General features: G+C 41.1%; 1 protein-coding gene across 36 annotated transcripts in view; it reads left to right on the top strand.

Annotated features, from left to right (window-relative positions):
* The first annotated feature begins 1,720 nt into the window (after positions 1-1,720).
* Positions 1,721-22,841, top strand: part of LOC124008624 (receptor-type tyrosine-protein phosphatase delta-like) — a 651,437-nt gene continuing 630,316 nt past the window's right edge. For 35 of the 36 annotated variants that reach the window (XM_046320036.1, XM_046320049.1, XM_046320051.1 and 32 more), the window contains exons 1-3: positions 2,020-2,174; positions 2,296-2,403; positions 2,545-2,581. The gene's annotated coding sequence lies outside the window, so the exon portion shown is untranslated. Of the gene's footprint in view, positions 2,175-2,295; positions 2,404-2,544; positions 2,582-22,841 lie in introns of all 36 variants that reach the window. The other variant, XM_046320037.1, reaches the window with a different exon arrangement.

A 22,841-nucleotide genomic window follows, 5' to 3' on the forward strand; every position in this document is an offset into this window, starting at 1 on the left:
GATGGAGCCATGAGTGATGTATTTTCAAATGCGGAGTGATGCATTACGTAATAAAAATAGAAAAAAAAATATATATAGCCCCCTTCATCAAACCCACTTCATCAAAGCGACAGCTGATGGAATTATGATATCATTTTATAATTTTGCCATGACAGTGTTTGCAACTTTTTGTGCTTGTGAAAATAAAATAAGGTAATTGTAGACACTGGGTTATATGTACACACTGTAACTTTTATTCCAGTCAAAAGTAACTTCACATCCATGGGGGATGTCATATCCAAGGGGGGCATACATGTGTGATACTTTCGCAAGTCACAACACATCCACAAAAGGTCAAGAGTACTTTTGGAATGCAGCTCTTGCACGTGGAGAGAGCATCCTTGGGCAGTGGATACAAAGGTTACATCGACTCTCATTGCCATAGATGCTAACAGATGGACATGTTGACAAACTCCCTTCAAACAGAATATGTTTCTGTATGGGGCCAAAAAGCCGTCTGTCTTGGAACTCACTAGTTTCCAAACCTTTAACCATGTGAAATGTATGAGAGTGGGTGAGGTATCGATAGTGTAATCTGTGTTTTTTGGCCCAATGCCTTGTCCTTCGATTTCCCATCAATTAAAAGTGTGCACTACTTGACTTGACCAATCGTTGTTATCCAGGGGTCAATTCTGTTGATACAGGATAGCTAAATATAAAAAAAACTCAGTATTTACTTTGTTAGTACAGTTTGTAGAAAAATAAATGGCCCTTTGGAGCATTATGTAAATATGTAACTGCAAATCGGATTGAATATGTAGTAACCAGGCATTAGATTAAAGTGTCAATCTGCAGTACAAACAACAGCCACTGATTTGGTAATTATCTGAAGAATGGGGCTGGAGAATGTAACCACTCTCAAATGTATAGACAGAGCTATGGATGAAAAATTATAGTTTTAACCATGTTTTAAAGCTTATTAGTGTTTGTTTACAAGTACATTGTTTACAGTGATAGGTCAAGTCAAGTTGTGTGCACTTTCATTTGGAGTATAAAAATCTTATATTTTCAGTTCTTATGAGGTATGACAGTGAAACTAAGCACATGAGATTTCTAAGCTATATTCTTCAAGATTCTAATGGTATAAATCATTCATTTAAAAGTATATATCGTACATTTATATCATTAATTTAATTTAACATCATCCTTCCCTCTTTGAATAACCACATTCTCATGCACATACAAACCCATACATTGTGATAAACACACAGCTCATGCACAATTCTGATGATTACTTATTAATATTGAAACAATAACCAAAAGTATTAAATACAGCAATCCAGTTCTGTGTGAAAATGACTAATATTACTCAATTCCTTTGTTTCATAGGCTATTTCAAACGATAAGAAAATGAAGTCTAATATATATTCCTATGGTTTATTGTTTCAGTCCCTGTGGTATGCGAACACTTGAATTATCTGTCATGTCAGATATCTGCTTTAGAAAACGAGCGAATGGTATTGGTTTATAGGGTCACTAACATCTACTGTAGCTGTGTTGGATTTGAATCAAAACATTGTTTTACTCATTTAAAAAACTCAATTGATACGACGTGAAAAATCCAGCAGCATGCGCGCTGTTTTTTTTTACCTGGACAGTTGGGCGGCAAAGGTTGAACAAGCAGTTTGCCTCCCAAGTTCACATATCCGTTTTATGCCAATATTTTATCAAAACAAGTGCTATGTTCCGCCGTGGGAGACGTTGTATATGGGTAACTAATTTAATCCATTTGTAATGGATTTATTATCGTCACAGAAATCAACCATTTATTGTCTGCGGAACGTTTACGCAGAGCGGGAGAGCTAATCCTACATGGGTTAGTTGCTCGACTAGCCGGCCATCAAGTGGCTTGATAGAGTAATGCAGGTGTGTGCGCGTGTGTCGAAAGCATCTGATCTGGAACGCTGTCTTTTCCCGCGCCCACCTTCTCTCTCCGCTCTCGCCTGCGCGCTCCGACCCGCTCGCTCTCCAGCCATCGCCAGGAGCAGTGTGTGGTAGGCTACAGTTTAACAGCAGCAGCGCTGGCTTTCTAAAGAAAGCTTAGCTCTCACTTTTCTGTCTGTCTTATTACCGGTCTCATTGTCTCTTGCGACAGCGGGAACGGAGCAGCCGCCTACTCTCCTCCTCACCATTTAGTATGAGTAGTATTATTATTTTTGCTGCACACAGATGTATATTTTAGCACTTTTTTTGGAGGGGGGAACCCCGCTTCTAACGGAATTTGTTGTGGCTGTTTTGTGGTCTTCTCTCTTTCAGTTCACTTGGGGCCTGTATTTGGAATAAGAAAGCATTGCTGTTTCTGACTGGAGAGAAGGAAGATACAACTCATCTGGATTTCCTAAGGAATTTTATCTGGATGCTTTGGTAAGTGGTAATTTGCGTCGCATACAAGTACTTCAGGGCAGGCTATCACACTATGTCGTTATCAATTGATAAATGCCTGTTTTGTCGAGTGTACAATTACATCACTTACTTATCATTCTCCTTTTTGTCATTTAAATACAGTTACCGAGGCTTTTGAATTCATCAGCCGGGGTATATAGTAAGTAGAATTTAGACTTTTCCTCGCCTTGTTTTTTTTACAGAGATGTTGCCTACTTTTATAAATGGCGGGTTTATGAATTGTGTAAGCTATTTTAATTGCAAGTTATGTAGGCCTATTGTGACCTGATATTATTGACATGCCATGGCATAGGCACACAAAGCGCACATTTCAGCTCATCATGGAAGTGCGATGTCGGATGCTTTTTAGACGAGCACTTGTTCACTATGCCCTTATATTATACTATCGAAGTTATGTTATCTGTTCATAATCATATACATTCGGCTACCTACACTCTCCACCAATTGCCAAAATGCCAGCACTCCCCTTTTCAATATGTCATCTCTGCCTTACAGTTACTTATCTTAGCCTAGGCTACTTGTCTTCAAAAGAGAAGGCGGGAGGTGGTCCATGTATGCCTATTTGTTGTCCGCATGCTTAATGGAAGCGATGCTGTGTTGCCCCCCCCCCTTTTTAAGATGCAAAATATGCCTATCGCTGTGAAGTTGCGGGACATGTGTGGAAACTTACATTTAAATGGGCATTTGCATTTAGCAGAAGTATATTTCCAGAGGACTTACAAATTGGTATTGAAATGGGCTGCTGAATGTGTTAGGGAAGTATATTTGGAGGAGGTGGGGTGTGTAGGCTATGTGCAAACTTAATCACTTGGGAGTGTTAAGTTATTCCAGTGTGTGTGTGTGTGTGTGTGTGTGTGTGTGTGTGTGTGTGTGTGTGTGTGCGCGCGCGCGCGTCCATTCACATGTGTGTGCATGCGTGTGCACACGCAATGAGGTGTGTGGATGGATGGGTGGTGGCTGACTGACTGAGTTTGCTGGTTCTCGCTGCTCTCCTTTTGACAGACAATGTACATGTCAGCTCTTATTGTTGAATCACTGCTGATGCATATGAAGACGCTTGCCCACTGCTGCACTGAGAGGGGGCATGTTTGTTTTCACTCAATCAATGTCATGTGAATCTGCACTGTTCTGATTTTGTACATTCTGTGTTGCATTCTTTCTCGTGGATAGAGTTGAGTGGGTTAACCCACATAATTGTTTCTCAATTTTACTCAGATTAAAACAGTGTCATATGCAATGGCAGTGTATCAGATAAAAAGTAAACAAATTAAATGCCTTGATGAAACCGCTGTTGGCAGGGGCAGACTGGGACAAGGAATTGGCCCCGGATTTTCTAACACACTGATCCATTTCTTTCCTCGAGGCCCCCACACCAGCCCATTTTTCCCTTGATGTTCCCATTATTAGCCAGAGAATGGTCATTTTGCACACAAAAAAAAACTAGTTAGGCACCCACAGGCAGACTGGCCATCTGGCATTTTGGGGCAAATGCTAGATGCCAGATGGCCAGTCCGCTTGTGGCTGTTGGGCTTAACCATTGAAACCCTTGGACGGGGATGCTAAAACCACCTTTTGGTTAATACTGTGCTTCCTATACACATAAGAGAGGCAGTTAGATGTGAAAGAAGGCAATGGAAAGTCATACAGCTCTCTGCTGTACTGCAGAGTGACACAGGGTTATTTGAGAATGACCGCAAATACAATGTGATAGCCTTATTGGCATCCCTGTCCCTGGGAAATGGAGGGAGGATAGTGTTGCCCATCAATATGGACTACATGGAGTCAAGCATGATATATGCAAAATAACATGCAGGCAAGGACATATTGTCAACTGTGAATGTACTATCTATCTATCTGCTTAGCTGGGCTTCAGAATGGTGAAAAAAAATCTAGTAAACTGGTAAATTGTTGGAATCATGGAAATATAATGATTATTCTAATTACATAGTTGGAATGCATAACAATAAATTAAAAAGCCAGGGAGGAATTATTGTGACAGGGTAGGAACCAAAGTGTTGTTCAGTGTTTCCCAGGGGACCCTAATTAGATGTTACATTACTTGTTTTCTATTGCTTCATGTAGCTAGCTAGCGCTATCTAACATGTTCATGTTTTGCCAATTCCTCTCTGATTTAGAAGATACCGTTGCACAAACAACATGCTGATCTATGTCTACACCAGCACTGGTGGTGAAGGTGGGCAACATTCCCTCTTCGATCTTACATCTGATTCTCAACACAGGGGCCCCACAAGGGTGCATCCTCAGTCCCCTCCTGTACTCCCTATATACTGACGACTGCATGGCCTCACACAGTTCCAGCTCCCGCCATCAAGTTTGTTGACGACACGACAGTAGTAGGCCTGATTAAAAACAAGAAGGGTAGTTATTTGATGTCCTTCCAGCTCCACTATTCTCTAGATAGTAACACAGAAGCAAAATATAAAGTTAGTTTTGCACAGCCTATTCTAGAATGAGACAGTTTAGTAAAGTATATATGTTTTCTGTTCTTAAAAATAAAAAAAGTTGCATTTTTAGCCCTTTTTCATGGTATCCAATTGTTTAGTTGCTACTATCTTGTCTCATCGCTACAACTCCCGTAAGTGCGTGGGAGAGACGAAGGTTGAAAGTCATGCGTCCTCCGATACACAACCCAACCAAGCCGCACTGCTTCTTAACACAGCGCCAGCTAACCCGGAAGCCAGCCGCACCAATGTGTTGGAGGAAACACTGTGCACCTGGCAACCTAGGTTAGCACGCACTGCGCCCAGCCCACCCCAGGTGCGCGATGAGACAAGGATTTCCATACCGGCCAAACCCTCCCTAACCCGGACAACACTAGGCCAATTGTGCATCGCCCCATGGACCTCCCAGTCGCAGCCAGTTATGACAGAGCCTAAGCGCGAAACCAGAGTCTCTGGTGGCACAGCTGGCACTGCAGTACAGCACCCTTAACCACTGCGCCACCTGGGAGGCCTTGTTTTCTGTTTTTATGGGTGTCTACAACTTCAAGTAGTATATACAGGCCTCATTGAAGTACAGTAAAACTCCCTGTACTATGTACCATGTGCACACCAATGGTTGACCTGGACATATTGGTACCGCAGCTCCTTCACTCTGTCACTATTCCTCTCAAATGGCACCTTGTACTGTTGTTTCATAGTAATTAGATTTTTCTTCCCAAAACTCTGTCTATAGTGGAAATGCTGACAGAATTGATATTTGCGAAAATATTGTTGTCATTTATGATTGCCCTTTGGATCTCTCTTAGCCTGATGGAATTGTTGGCTTTATATTCCGCATACATATCTTACGGTACATTGTGATTTTTAGATTTGCATATAGCTTTACAATAGTTGCAGTATTGTTGTGAATGAAATGCTGTCACAAAAGTAAAGAATGAGTACATGTTTACCTGTTTTCCCTACGGAATGTTTGCACAATTGATGACACTGTGGACCTGTTTTACATTAGGCTGTACTCTCCGACCAGCCTCTTCCATTGTAAGACCATGGTTCATGACATGGTCCACCCTTGTGGCTCTGATTTCATCATATTGTTTGCCTTCGACCTCTTTCTCTATTAGGTCTTCCCCGAACACCAACACCACGCATTCTTACATATCTTCTTATTTCTCTTCCACGAGCATGTAGCTGCTGTTCTGGTTTGTGATGTTCCTCCATGTTCATAAATTGTAGTATTGTGCTGTGGGCAAGCTCCATATATATGCTTCCAAACTTGATTGGTTGATTGGTAAGATTGTGATTCCTATTTCATTACTATGTCAGCTGGCAGGTAATTTGCCAATTTAGCAGACATCACAAACATTCCATGTCATAGATATTTATGGAGTATACATGTATGTCTGACTGATTTTGATAATTGAATGGATAATTTTGCATGTGATGCCTCACACGATGAAAGAATGTTTAGAAGTTGCGAAGAGTATGACAGTTTCACTGGGAATCAACTCATCAGTTTTATCAGCATGCCACGTGCATGTAGTTATTGGGCAAATTGTAGACAATTGTACTTCCTATTTTGCACACGTGCCAAAACCTCCGCTGCCATAATCGACCGATTATGATTTATCAACGCCGATTCCGATACCGATTATTGGAGGACCAAAAAAGCCGATGCCGATTAATCGGACGATTTAAAAAAATGTATTTGTATTAATGACAATTACAACAATACTGAATGAACACTTATTTTAACTTAATATAATACATCAATAAAATCAATTTAGCCTCAAATAAATAATGAAACATGTTCAATTTGGTTTAAATAATGCAAAAACAAAGTGTTGGAGAAGAAAGTAAAAGTGCAATATGTGCAATGTAAGAAAGCTAATGTCTAGGTTCCTTCCTCAGAACATGAGAACATATGAAAGCTGGTGGTTCCTTTTAATATGAGTCTTCAGTATTCCCAGGTAAGAAGTTTTAGGTTGTAGTTATTATAGGAATTATAGGACTATTTCCCTCTATAACATTTGTATTTCATTAACCTTTGAGTATTGGATGTTCTTATAGGCACTTTAGTATTGCCAGTGTAACAGTATAGCGTCCGTCCCTCTCCTCGCTCCTCCCTGGGTTCGACCCCAGGAACACAACGACAAAAGCCACCCTCGAAGCAGTGTTACCCATGAAGAGCAAGGGAAACAACCACCCCAAGGTTCAGAGCGAGTGACGTTTGAAACGCTATTAACGCGCACTAACTAGCCAGCCATTTCACTTCGGTTACACTAGCCTCATCTCGGGAGTTGATAGGCTTGAAGTCATAAACAGCGCAATGCTTGATGCACAACGAAGAACTGCTGGCAAAACGCACAAAAGTACTGTTTGAATGAATGTTTATGCACCTGCATCTGCCTACCACTGCTCAGTCAGATACTTAGATACTTGTATGCTCAGTCAGATTATACGCAACGCAGGACACGCTAGATAATATCTAGTAATATCATCAACCATGTGTAGTTAACTAGTGATTATGATTGATTGATTGTTTTTTATAAGATAAGTTTAATGCTAGCTAGCAACTGACCATGGTTTACTGCATTCGCGTAACAGGCAGTCTCCTTGTGGAGTTCAACGAGTGCAACGGTCGTTATTGCGTTGGACTAGTTATCTCTTAAGGTTGCAAGATTGGGTCCCCCGAGCTGACAAGGTGAAAATCTGTTGTTCTGCCCCTGAATTAGGCAGTTAACCCACCGTTCCTAGGCCATCATTGAAATTAAGAATGTGTTCTTAACTGACTTGCCTAGTTAAATAAATATTAAATAAAGATGTAAAAAAAAATAATAATTTTTTTTTTTTTGCAAAATCGGTGTCCAAAAATACAGATTTCCAATTATTATGAAAACTTGAAATCGTCCTTAATTAATCGGCCATTCCGATTAATCGGTCGACCTCTAGCCAAAACACTTGCAATTTGCTTAAATTAATAAGAAATTCAAATCTGGTGTGAACAAGAAACTAATTATTCAGAGATTTTACTGTATTGTTTTGAAAAAATAATTATCTTTCGAGAATTGAGCCAAAGCGATTGAGAAAAACTGTAAGAAACAAAGCATAAATCCGCATTGTTGTCACCAACATCTTTTTGCATCTAACCACGCAGACAGAGTGAATGGCATGGCAAGTGCTTGTGACAACTGCTCTCCTTGAGTGACAGTGGGCAGGGCTTGGTGTGGAAAGCGCATGGGGAAGCAGCATGCAGGAGGAGAGGGAGAGAGACGACTCAAGTAACAAACAGAGTCAACTATGCAACTGACATTACATGCGCCAGAGTCGCGTACATTTAACAAACCAAACATTGAAATACAGTTATAGAAGGTAAAGTAAAAACCCAAACTGGTCAGTGCATCAATATTGGTATATAGTCAAATACTGTATAGCACCCAGCCTTAGTCAAGCATGTCTTGATAGTTGCATTGAAGTCGTCTCATCTTTGACCTTGTTTGATTGAGGAAAGTCAACTGTTCCTTTTAGCAGTACGGCAAGATCACACACATGATTGACATCTGCAACCAAGTGTCGACGTTCACTCACTACCAGAAACGATGTTTCATACACATTTCCTTACACATCTACAGTATACAGCTACAGTATATTATGTAAGATAAAAAGACAAAGCAATGACTTCGAAAGCAAGCAAGAGAACATTGAGGGCTATTTCATCATGCATGCACCAGTCAATTTCCAGCAGTATAGTAGTTTCGCTTGTGGAAACGTGCTAACAAGAACAGGAGTGTCTTACTGCCCGTGGCAACAAGAGAAAAATACATAAATCCCTCACAGCAATTGGAAAACAAATTGGCATTGCAGCATATAAAGTATACACCATTACTATCTCAGCTATCCCTTCCAGGTTGAATTGCAATTTGGTTGAAGCATTCATGAGACTAGACCTTTACGAGATGTAAGGGAAAGGTCAGTTTTCCCAGAGAAAGGGGATTCTCAACTTTCTTTCACTCTGTGAAATTTTTAGTAGAACGCTTTTAAGGATTAGTCCCAGGTAAGTATTTTTCCTACCATCCATTCCAGGCTCCTGCAGTCCCATTTCATAAATTGCACATCATTCAACAATTTTCTGTCATCTTCGCCCTGAGTGCTACTCCCTGAATCTATTAGCTGGCCGTGCATCCGTCATTGTTGGAGGGGGCTTTAAGCAACAAGACAGAAGGAACGTTCTTGCCCATGTGCTTGCTGAGAGGTGTGCAGTACATTAAAGTGGACCTCGATCATAAGCCCGCTGCTGGCGGACGAGCGTTAACTCCACATTTCTGCAAGGCTCTTCCCCCGCTTAATTATCCTTCAACACCGATAGCTCAACTGTGTCGAGAGAGAAGCAAGCTATAATTATGTTTTATGAAATTCTTCCAGGTGACATAATCGGGCCATGGCTAAGTGATAGCCGAGGTCACAACAGCAGCAAATAAACAAGTGTCACGCTCTAATTTTACTGGTAATCGACTTTAGTATGTAAATGTTTGTTTCCATGCTGAGACAATTGTCTGAATTCACTAACGAGCAGGAAAGTGGAAGGATATGAATAATTAAATTGCCCATATTCCCAGCCATTGATAGCAGACATGATCTACAGTAGAATCATGGCATTGACTCCACAGTTACTGTACAGGCATATGGAAGGTACCACATCCGGTACTGCTATAATGTCCTCATATTGTCATCTACATACTGTAACTAACACGCCTTGATTATAAGCCCATTTGTTATGACACATCAGATGCCCAACTCCTCTGGGACATTTTATAATGAGGATGTACTGACAGATAATTAGATACACCTTGCGTCGGCTCTTTCAGGAAATGTTGATTCATCCTAAAATGAAATGTTTCTCTCTGCTAACATGAAAGAGATCTCTCCCTCTGTCACATCACCTTGTCTCTCACGGTGGTAACATTTTTATATATTTATCCATCCGCTTCTAACACTTTTAGATGTGGCGTGTTTTCATTCGGGGGCTGACGTCTCTCAGCCACTGTTTCCCATCACCTGAAGAGTGGCTTCTGGCTTTAAAATGGAACAAAAATATGTGGCCCCCCTGGTGTTGGCTCTCGGAGGCCCCTGAGCCCATTGACTCCTCAGACGGGCTCATATCACAGGGTGTTACCATTTTATGGCTAGTGGTACAACTGCTCCCAGACTTGGCAGCTGTTTTAGCCGGCCGTGTTAGTGCATTGAGAAGCTTGGGTGCCTGTGTGTGTGTGTTTGTTTCGAATGGTTGGTTGTGGTGGAGGGGCCATGTTGATTTACAGCCTGAGCCCTCGTTCTGATTCTTCAATACATACATCAGCTGTCTGGAGATGTATCGTTTGATGGATGCACATGCATGTAATCAACCATTTCGTGAACATACTGCATACAGTACACTGTACATGATCAATTGAATTCAGACACAGGCCAAAAGACTTGCAGGCAGACACAAATATAACTCATTTTTTCTCTGGTGTTGATTGCAAAAACTGTGTGAAATGAAACCCCTCACCTACAGTACACGTCTGCCCAAACGCTTATTTATCAGTAGCTTGGCGCTGCTCATAAATCAGACGTTTATTAACTTGTTAAACGACTACTTCTGCCTATCGCAAGTGACATCAGTGCCATTAAGTCTGATGTATACGACACGCTAGGAGGGAACATGAGCTATTGCCGATGCTCCTTGCATTATTCAATTAAACAACTTGATACTTAATGACTTTTGTTAAGCCCACTTTCCCTTTATTTCCTCTCTTCTTCAACCCTCCCTCCATTCCTCGGTGGCGTTGCTCTCATGAAAATTAGAAGAGCAGGGATTGATTGCAGGGATGAAACACAGGGGAGTGAGGGAAACACTGCAGCGGATCTATGTTGTTGAGGATCAATTCTTGCCTTTGCATACTGTAGTAGAGACTTATACCACCAGACTTAAGCTTTATTCGTTACTCGGCCTGAAGTAAGGCTAGGAAACACTGTTTATTTCCATGCATCCAAGTGTGTCAAAGGCAATAACGTGTACAGCTTAACCCAGGGCATAGCGTAATTTATTTGTTTGGACTCTGTCTATATCCAGTTGCCTATTGCATTCAAGGCAATACAGGGATCATCAACTAGATTGAGCCGCGGGATGATTTTTTCTTGAGCGGATGGTCAGAAGGCCAGAACATAATTACAAATAATTTGTAGACTGCAAATTGACAGCAAAAAGCCCAAAAATATATAATATAGGACTAAAACATAATATTTTCAAACATTGCTTACATTTGTATATGATCACATATATCTCTATTATGCGTGGGAATACTTTGTAACAGATTTCTAACATTAAAATCACTTGTAGACGATTTTCTGGTATTTTTACAAAAATAATTATCTGGAACCCTGCCGTAGGGTTTATTAGAATATATAAGTAAGAAGCAAGTTTAGTTGAACTCTCCAGAAGGTAATTTTTGTGGAAAATATATATTGGCTTCTGAACCTGAAGGAAATGTTGTGGCTGTGTGCACTGCTCAGCACACTTTGAGCCCTGCTGAAGTGACCAGTCTTTTGAATTGGTATTGTACTTTTACCTTGTTACATCATTTCACTGGAAGGAAAGTAGTGCCTCCAACCCAGGCTCAGCCAAGCATTCTTAAAAAAAAGATTCACCTCAACTGAGAACTGTGGTGGATATGTTTCCCCTCCTGTAGCGGACTTTTCTTTTGCCTGAAGGACACCAGCAGCAATCTTGTGTTCACCTTTCTGTCAAACCTGACAGGATCTCGCAAAAAAACACAAAAACTGATGGAAAGAGAAAAGACAAGAAAAGGGGGACTTGGGAGTCTTGAGCATCACATGTTGTCAGAATCTAGCCTATGTGTGGTTGGTTTGAGAACTGTGCTAATTAGTGCCAAATGTTACCTTGATAGATCATGGCCACATGCTGCTGTATTGGGTGCTAGCATGGCTAATGATTTTTCTTAAGGGCAAATGTCAACCCCATCATATATTTGGACCTTCTTTGTGGTCTGCATGTAGAGTACGACACCAGATTTCTTTTCATGCTCCTCTGAAGGGATTATTTTGCTCCTAGCCGCTCTGAAGGTTTTCCAACGGGAGCGATATGTTGAGTGTTAGCATTTTGTAATCCGTGAGGAACCGAGCAGGAGAAAGAAAGTGAGAGGGTTTAAAAGGAAAGAATATTGCAGGCGTGCCGAAGCCAGGACACTCTGCACAGCTCCATGAAAGCTATGATCCCTTATTGATGTCACTTGTTAAATCCACTTCAATCAGTGTAGATGAATGGGGAGGAGACAGGTTAAAGAAGGATGTTTAAGCTTTCAGACAATTGAGACATAGATTGTGTATGTGTGCCATTCAGAGCGTGAATGGGCAAGACAAAATATTTTGAATGGTGTATGGTAGATGGTGACCGATTTGTGTCAAGAACTGCAATGCTGCTGTGTTTTTCACCCTCAACAGTTTCCTGTGTGTATCAAGAATGGTCCACCATCCAAAGGACATCCGGCCAACTTGACACAACCATTGGAGCAAACATGGGACAGCATCCCTGTGGAATGCTTTCAACACCTTGTAGAGTCCATGTCCCAATGAATTGAGGCTGTTCTGAAGGCACAACTCAATATTAGGAAGGTGTTCTTAATGTTTTGTATACTCAGTTTTTTCTCCCTTATGGTCTAGAATGACTAGCCTGCTGATACAGGTTTTGTTGGAGATTCTACCAGGGTTGGGGTTAATTACATTTAAATTCAGCCAATTAAAAAAGGATTTGAATTTCTATGGAAATGGAAAAGTTGGAAAAAGTTCCATTTATTTTCAATGAGAGCTTTGGAATTGTTACATTGTTGGTGGAATTGATATGATCCTAACTCTGGTATTGACCTTTCTTCCCTCTCTGCTCTGTCTCTGCTCTGTCGTATCAAGTCCTTTCAGATCAATGACCAGGAAGGAGAGGGGATGGGGAAAGGATGGTATAGGAAGAGTATTGGGACGTAGCTGTTGTGCTTGCTTACCTCTCCCTACCAGCAGCCTCAGGGCTCTCAGAGCTCTGCTCTAATTAGGCCTCAGTCATTTCACCCTCTTACTTCACGGCTGATAATACAGGGAAGTTGTCGGCATACCAGGGCATGCTAGCATTTCTTACTGACACCATGAGGGGTACATTTGGTCTTTGTTACAGAATATGTGTGCGGCTATGTTGTAGAATAAGTATGGTGGTTTTGTGGTCAGACAACTGTGTGAGAGGCTGCTGCAGTGTACTGTACTTATACAAGTGATTTTGGTTTTAAAGGAACGAGGAGATACTATAATTGATGGACTACTGTTTATGAATGTTTTCATAGGTATTTGTATGATACATTTATTGTTAGTTTAGGAACTGATGATTTTGCATATTGTTTATTAGGCAATATGTATTCTGCTGAAACCACATAATTGCTTTAATTAAACCTTACAACGATTAACCTTAATACTGTTGCTAAATTAGATAAATGTAATAATTTTGTGACATTAGCAGTTTCTTATAAGACAATGACTGTTCCACTTAGAATATATTTTTGTTATTAAAATGTCATCACTTTTTCAAGATAAACATTTTGAATGCGTTTTAATCGTGGTTATATTGTTATTTCTATATACGTTTGTTGCACTTTACTAAAATCGCAAGAGGTCTTCAATTCTGCTCATAGCACAAATGGCCAATTTGGCATTTAAAATGTATATGGATTTCCAGGAGAGAAAATGTCCTTGTTCCGTGTGGCTCAGTTGGTAGAGCATAACGCTTCAAATGCCAGCGTTGTGAATTTGATTCTCTGGGGAGAAAGTATGAAAATGTATGTACCTACTACTGTAAATCACTCTGGATAAGCACGTCCACTAAATTACATAAATGTAAAAGATAATCCTGAGAAAATGACATAATTGAACAAGATGTTTGAAGGGGATGTGTATTTCACTGAATGGGACTCAGCAATGTAAATACAGCGGTTGTGGGCGTATCGCTGCCCATGGACTCCACTGGGCCTTAGGGTTCTTTGTCTTTGATTGCTTCGAAAAGAGGACCTACCTCGGACATAATGAACGACAGCTCAGAAAAAGGGAGAGTATAATCTGTACAGACAAATAAGCACAGGAGAGTAACCCAGCTGTCATACCACTCTGCATCCCATTGCTGGCTTGCCTCTAAGGCTAAGCAGGGTAGAGACTGGTTGATCCTTGAATGGGAGACCAGATGCTGCTGGAAGTGATCTTCGAGGGCTAGTAGGGGCTCTCTTCCTTCTGGTCTCAGAGAGACATAAATGCCCCAGGGTTATGAGTACAGGTGCTAGCTCTGGTGTCCTGGCTAAATTCCCCACCTGACCTCTCATACTATCTCGGCCACCTAATCATCCCCAGCTTCCATTTGCTCATTCAACCCCTATCCTCCCATGTAACTTCCCCAGGTCTTTCCAGTAAAGGAGAACTCTGTAAACTTACCTGGTAAAATAAGGATTTCAGATTGAAAAATTAAATAAAATGTGTTAGAACCTCTTTGAGCTCTCTCTCCCCCCTCTATCTTAATAGCATCGAACCAGTAGGTGATCGTCATCGGCGACCAGTGACGAAAACGGTAAATTCAGTTTGACAGAGAGGGCTGGTCTCACACTGAGGGAAATTGAAAAGGGTTATCATAGCAGAAGGCCTAAATGTTGATGCTGGGCTACAGAGCTGCCAGGATGAATGAAGTGCAGGACATACGCTGAACAAAAATCTAAAAGCAACATATAAAGTGTCGGTCTGATGTTTCAATAGCGAGCTAACATAAAAGATCCCAGACATTTTCCATACGCACAGATAGATGATGTATCTTAGTGTAGATCATCCATCCATCTGACAAGTGTGGCATATCAAGAAGCTGATTAAACAGTATGATCATTACACAGGTGCACCTTGTGCTGTGGACAGTAAAAGGCCACTATAAACTGTTCAGTTTTGTCACACAACACAATGCCACAGATGTCTCAAGTTTTGAGGGAGTGTGCAATTGTTATTCTGACGGCAGGAATGTCCACCAGAGCTGTTGCCAGATAGTTTTTTGTTAATTTCTCTATCATAAGCTGCCTCCAACATTGTTTTAGAAAATTTGGCAGGCAATAGCTGCAGAAAAACAACACAATTGCATTTTATCAATGGCAATTTGAATGCATAGAGATACCGTGATGAGATCTTGAGGCCCATTGCTGTGCCATTCATCCACCACCATTGCCTCATGTTTCAGCATGATAATGCACAGCCCCATGTCACAAGGGTCTGTACACAATTCCTGGAAGCTGAAAATGTTCCAGTTCTTCTATGGCCTGCATACTCAGCAGACATGTCACCCATTAAGCGTGCTTGGGATTTTTATTTATGCTAGTCAGTTAAGAACAAATTCTTATTTACAATGACAGGCTACACCGGCCAAACCTGGATCAATTGTGGACCGCCTTTTGGGACTCCCATTCACAGCAAGTTGTGATACAGCCTGGATTTGAACCAGGGTGTCTGTAGTGACACCTCTAGCACTTAGATGCAGTGCCTTAGGCCACTGTGCCACTCGGGAGCATGAGCTGGATTGATGTGTACTACATCGTGTTCCAGTTCTCTCCACTATCCAGCCATGAAAGAGGAGTGGGACAACATTCCACAGGCCACAATCAACAGCCTGATTAACTCTGCGAAGGAGATGCATTGCGCTGCATTAGGCAAATGGTGGTCACACCAGATATTGACTGGTTTTCTGATCCACACCCCTACCTTTTTTTAAGGTATCTGTGACCAACAGATGCATATCTCTATTACCAGTCATGCGAAATCCATAGATTAGGGCCTAATTAATTTATTTCAATTGACTGATTTCCTTATATGTTCTGTAACTCAATCAAATCTTTGAAATTGTTTCATGTTGGATTTATATTTTTGTGCATTATATTTTAACGTTGACGAGATGTCAACTTTAGATGAGTACACTATATCGTAACATAAAATTAAGCGGACTCTGAGACAAGAAAATCTAACAGAAAAATAAGAGAATTAAACAGGAAAAAAATATGTCCATCTAGTTCAGGAGTTTTACAAGGAAATGGAAATGGACAGACATACCATAAGTATTTTCACAATGAAAAAAACTAAACTTGGCAATTTCACTGCGTATACAGAGCTGAGTAGTTAGAATGACTTGTGATCATTGACAATGAGATGATTTAACGTAATCATAAACAGTCTGGGCTTTGTGCTTCGGATGTCTCACAATCTGGACGGGCTCCTGTGTGTACATTTCACTCAAACCCAAGCACACACACACACACACACACACACACACACACACACACACACACACACACACACACACACACACACACACACACACACACACACACACACACACACACACACACACACACACACACACACACACACACACACACACACACACACACACACACACACACACACACGCTCATCTCCCCTCTGCTGGCGGTTGGCTCTGGGCGCCCAGCAGATCTGGCGGCATCATGAGTGAATAACAATGAGGGCTTTGGGGGATCAGTACCCCAGGAAAGCTCCATACTTGGAAGGGTTTACGCAAGTCCCAACTTCTTGAGCACTGTGCCGCCTTAAGAGGACAAACAAATGGTACCGAGGAGTTCCGACTCGCCAAAGGGGATCGCATCTGTTCACAGGCTCTCTGTTATCACTCACACACATTCCCTGTGCTCCTACACACAAGCCTGGGATATGTGTGCTGGATCTCACATGTGCCCATGCATGCCAGGCATGTGTTTTTATGCTGCATCACGCCGTCACTCACTTTTCCCTTCCATTTCTGAAGATTATGATTTATTTCATGTGATTAGTGATTCACATCCATTGTGAGCTGGTTCTGCTCTTTTTGGCAATTTATTTGTAGTGGAAAACTGAATGGGTCGAGCATAACACATCAACCGTTACCCAGAGATATTGGGGCTACATTTTTAAAATTTAACTAGGCATGTCAGTTAAGAACAAATTGTTATTTACAATGACAGCCTACCGGGAACAGTTGGTTAATTGCCTTGTTCAGTGGTAGAACGACACATTTTTTTACCTTGTCAGCTCAGGTATTCGTTCCAGCAAACTTTCGGTTACTGGCCCAACGCTCTAACCACTAGGCTGCTGTCTCTTTCGCACAAAACACAAGTGGATTTATGGCTGATTTAAGAGGAAGTCGTCAATTTTGTTACAGTCAACTCTGTTACTTTGTTTGGAGCTTAATAGGCACTTACTATAGTCAAATTTGATTTAACCTCTTGTGAAAACATGGTTTTTTATAAAGTTGAAAATGTGCTCTTTATAACAAAATGTTAAAATTAGGTGAAATTGAATTTTTTTTTGGACCAGGCTCCATTTCTCAAATGGCATCGATTTGGTGGAATGACTTTCTTTAAGCAGGGCCAGAGACATGCACGGGGCCGGCAGCTCGCGGGGCTCATTTGCTGGTCTCTTCGATATATAATGGCACCAGGCTCCCTCTAAGATCCGGCCCAAAATCCCTTGCTTCTAGGTGTATTTTTAGAACAAAAAAAAAGAGTGTGAAGCTCTCTGCATGTGTGCCGACTGAATTCCAAAACTCAACCCATCCAAGGCTCAGCTTTTAATCAGCAGCATCTGGACTGTGGCTGCTTAGACGAAGAAAGAAGGTGAAAACCGGAGAGAGGAAAAAGCAATTTTTGTTCTCTGTTGGTTAAGGTCATTGCATAGCGGTTTTAAAGCCAAATGGGCGAAATACAAAAGACAGGCAAAAGAGGCTATTTCACAGTGATTTGCAAATATCCAAGATGATAGGAGACGTGACAAAAATGGACACAAAGAAAGACAAAAAAAGGCCTTGGGCACTTTCTCAAACCTATTTCTTCCTGGGTGATACAACAGATACCCTTAGCTTGTTGTGTCATTCAAAATAGGCCCCGAACTAATCCCCACCCCCTTTCTTCCTGTAGAGCACAGAAATACATGATAGATAACATTAGTATCCATCGAGTCAGAGGAAGGGAAAATCGATGCAAGGTGAAAATTGAATTTGCCCAAAGAGCCTTTAGGCAGAGTGCAATTTGAAAACACATATTTTATTTTCCCCTGGGCGTCTAGAGGGGTGGGAAGAGATGGACTGCAGGTCTAAGTGGGATGGAAATCTGCAGTGGTTGAGTGAGGGTGAGGGTATGCTATGATGCTATGCTATGGTTGGAACTCCCCTTCTATCTAGCCTAATGTGCCTCCCCTTTGATTGCTTAATTCGGTAAGGGCCATGCGTACCTTATCGGATCATATCAAAGGTCAAAGGCGTCCTGTAGACAAATCAATCTCTCCGTCTGAGGAGGCACTGAGGAAACACAAACGGAGGGAGAGACGATCCATGTAAAGGGCCAAGAGTGAATGAGGGAGGGGAGGGAGAGGGGCGTGGGGGGAAGGGTGAAAAAAGAGAAACGATGGCATCTGGTGCCTGGAGTGAAGTGAGGAGGAGAGTGAGAGATTGAGCAGAGTTGGGGAATGTGATATGATCAGAGAGAAAGGGCGTTTATAGTGGTTGTGAGATAAAAGCTTTTTCGAAGTAGAGGAAGGGAGATTACAGTATGGTCATTCAAGTTGATGATGAGGCAGTTATGACTGGATGCCGGTGTCATTGACATGGTAGTTATGGTATGAATGGATTGAAGACTACCAATAAAACTGGTTATGGTAAAGACAGAACATTCATTTACACTTGTGCTTGACTGAGGCATAATGTCATTAATTTCCTATAGTTTCTGTATTTGACGGTATTTTCATTCATAATGATTGTCCCATGTGGTGGCTAATCCATTTGCTGCAAGCCTTTTCATGCCTCACTGATTCCTATTGAATATTGTTTCAATCACAGTCTTTTCCAGCCGACAAAGACTAACCAGTAGGCCATGAGCCATCCGTGAAACACAGATTGCTAGGACCAGTGCACATTCTCTCAAGAAAAAAATCTATCAAATTAAATATATAATTGAAATGTTGTATTCATAATCTACATCACTGTTAGCCTTATATATACTGCACAGTATTAGCTAAACGGCTCTGTGCCATAACAAACCTCTTAGAACTACCTCATTAAGATATAGTCATAATTAAACCAATGGTGCATAAACATTCTAGTGGTGGGCTGGCACCGGTCCTGGGCCAGGTTTATAGGTGGTGATAAATCATCCACAGTTTATTGCTGGCAAGATGGTTAATTTAGTCCCCTGAGGGTGTAATTAGTTCAAGTATACCTGGGCACAGGGCAGCACATGTAGAATGGAGAGACCGGGGTGCCCTCTGTTTCCTGCCGTAACACTAAAACCCTCTGCGTCAACATTCACCTTATCCTGGCCTCGAGACACCAACATGGACGCTTTGTGGGAGATAATGTTTGCTCAACCACCTAATCTGCAATGGATGAGCTAATCATTTTCTAGTCAGGTTGGTGCCCGGTCGGCCCTGGCTTTGCAAAATGTTAAGCACATTGCTCGCCACGTGAGAAAAGGCGTTTCTCAAGACAAACAAAAACACATCTTTGGACAAGCAAACACTTCCTCGCTCTTCACATCGCCACACTTCGACACATGTGCTGAGAGATGGTCATTTTATTTTGGTATTTTTTTGTGTGAGATTCAACGAGAACAACTGAATGTTTGTCTGCCTGCCCAAGCAAGTGGACGAACAAGGCAAGCGGCTTACAACCTGCTGATTGCTAGTCAGTCAGTCCAGCGAAATTCATGCCCAGTATCTGAAATGATGGAAACGGTAGTGTTCTTTTTTGCAATAGCCAAGTCACAGCAGACTAGACCTGGGCCCAACGTGTTTTAAATGGATTACGCTAGTGTGACATTACGATTACATGCTGCTAGCAGGGACCCCGATGAGATGAATAACATTTTATGGCTTCACAGCTGATATCCCCCTCAACGTTGAATGGCTTTCTGTCTACCACATACAGTAGCATCACGGTCTGGGTGTGTGATCGTTTTTTAGTTGTTGTGTGCGTCACAAACAGTTTTATATCTTTTTGTGTAGTTCCACTACAAATCTTAGTTTAAGAGAGCTCCAAACAGAAAATATGTTTATGTATGTATCTTTTTTTTCACCCTTTATAATCTTTTCAAATATTTCAGTGCAGACCTTTTCAGAATGTTCTCGTCATGTGACCAGTCTTGTAAAATGTTCCCCTTTTCCTTGCCATGCAGACTGTAAGGCTTTGAAATTTGTCAGCTGCCTCCCAGCCCACAACTCCAGGCTTTTTCTCCATACCTAACATTAAAGTAGATTTAATGTGTCCGTAAAATGTATATAGGTTCAGACTTTTTGTGAAACTCAAAGTTACAAATACATGGCAATATAGAAATCAAACTGGATGGGCTTCAGAGACAGATGGGAGGGGTTGATAGTAGCTGAAGAATGGGATTAAAAACGAACAAAAGATACAGTTGAAGTCGGAAGTGAACATACACATTAGACAAATACATTTCAACTAAGTTTTTCACAATTGCTGACATTTAATCCGATTAAAAATTCCCTGTCTTAGGTCAGTTAGGATCACCACTTTATTTTAAGAATGTGAAATGTCAGAATAATAGTAGAGAGAATGATTTATTTATTTCATCCATTCTTAGTGGGTCAGAAGTTTACATACACCCAAATAGTATTTGGTAGTGTTGCCTTTAAATTGTTTAACTTGGGTCAAACATTTTGGGTAGCCTTCCACAAGCTTCCCACAATAAATTGGGTGAATTTTGGCCCATTCCTCCTGACAGAGCTGGTGTAACTGAATCATGTTTGTAGGCCTCTTTACTCGCACACGCTTTTTCAGTTCTGCCCACAAATGATAGGATTGAGGTCAGGGCTTTGTGATGGCCACTCCAGTACCTTGACTTTGTTGTCCTTAAGCCATTTTGCCACAACTTTGGAAGTATGCATGGGGTCATTGTCCATTTAGAAGACCCATTTGCGAACAAGCTTTAACTTCATGACTGATGTCTTGAGATGTTGCATCAATATATCCACATAACCTTCGTCATGTCACCATCTATTTTGTGAAGTGGACCAGTCCCTTCTGCAGCAACGCACCCTCACAAACAGGATGCTGCGATCCCCGTGCTTCCCGGTTGGGATGGTTTTCTTTGGCTTGCAAGCCTCCCCTTTTTGCCTTTTTCCTCCAAACATAATGATGGTCATTATGGCCAAACAGTTCTATTTTTGTTTCATCAGACCAGAGGACATTTCTCCAAGAAGTACGAACTTTGTCCCCATGTGCAGTTGCAAACCACAGTCTGCTTTTTTAATGGCAGTTTTGGAGCAGTGGCTTCTTCCTTGCTGAGTGTTCCTTTCAGGGTATGTCGATATAGGACTCGTTTTACTGTGGATATAGATACTTTTGTACCTATTTCCGCCAGCATCTTCACAGGGTCCTTTGCTGTTATTCTGGGATTGATTTGCACTTTTCACACCAAATTCCGTCCATCTCTAGGAGACAGAACGCGTCTCCTTCTTGAGCGGTATGACGGCTGCGTGGTCCCACTGTGTTTATACTTGCGTACTATTGTTTGTACAGATGAATATGGTACCTTCAGTCATTTGGAAATTTCTCCCAAGGATGAACCAGACCTGTGGAGGTCTACTATTTTTTTTCTGAGGTCTTCGCTGATTTCTTTTGGATTTTCCCATGATGTCAAGCAGAGGCACTGAGTTTGAAATACATCCACAGGTACCCCTCCAATTGACTCAAATTATGTCAATTAGCCTTTCAGAAGCTTCTAAAGCCATGACATCATTTTCTGGAATTGTCCAAGCTGTTTAAAGGCACAGTCAACTTAGTGTAAGTAAACTTCTGACACACTGGAATTTTAATACAGTGAATTATAAGTGAAATAATCTATCTGTAAACAATTGTTGGAAAAATTACTTGTGTCATGCACCGACTTGACAAAAATATAGTTTGTTAACAAGACATTTGTGGAGTGGTTGAACAAAGAATTTTAATGACTCCAACCTAAGTGTTTGAAAACCTCCGACTTCAACTGTAACTAATGTACAATACATTGTGTCTATAAAATGTATATAAGTATGTATAAGCTGGAAGTAGAAGTATTGTTGTCCATTACTTTACTCCAATTAGGGGAGGGGTGGTAGAGTTAGCGGAAAATAATAAATATATTTAAAATACAATTGTTAATCTACCCACAATACCCCATAATGACAAAACAAAAACATGTTGTTCGAAAAACAATGTAGAAAATAGTTAAAATCAAGAAAAACCCACCTGAAAACCCAACCCACCTACTCATTCAATGTTTTTTCTTTATTTGGACTATTTTCTACATTGTAGAATAATAGTGAAGACATCAAAACTATGAAATAACACATATGGAATTATGCAGTAACCAAACAAGTGTGAAACATATTTAAATGTATTTTGTATTTTAAATTCTTCAAAGTAGCCACCCTTTGCCAAGAACTAAACAAAACAATGAAGTTGATTTACAGTAGTTCCATAGCTTCGATCATTTTAACCAAAATTGGGGCCTTAAAAAAGGCAGATCCCCCCCCCCCCTCCCCCCCTCCCCCCCTCGTCCTTGTGCTTCACAATTCCCCTGCTTTTAGCACAACACTCTATATCCCAACCTATTCCGTATTAATATTCATCTTAATATTAAATGAATTGCTTTCCAGTCAAACCCATCCGCATACTGTAGCTATTAGCTACCATTACATCATCCATATGGGCCGAGACCCACTGTAGACCCACAGAAACACCTCACCTACCCCCTTCCTGCATTATGTACAATATGTCATAAACCTTACTGATAAAGGATGATTTAATGATGCTCCCTTGGTAAAATGCCC

The sequence above is a fragment of the Oncorhynchus gorbuscha genome, linkage group LG21, assembly GCF_021184085.1.
Source record: "Oncorhynchus gorbuscha isolate QuinsamMale2020 ecotype Even-year linkage group LG21, OgorEven_v1.0, whole genome shotgun sequence".
NCBI lineage: Eukaryota > Metazoa > Chordata > Actinopteri > Salmoniformes > Salmonidae > Oncorhynchus > Oncorhynchus gorbuscha.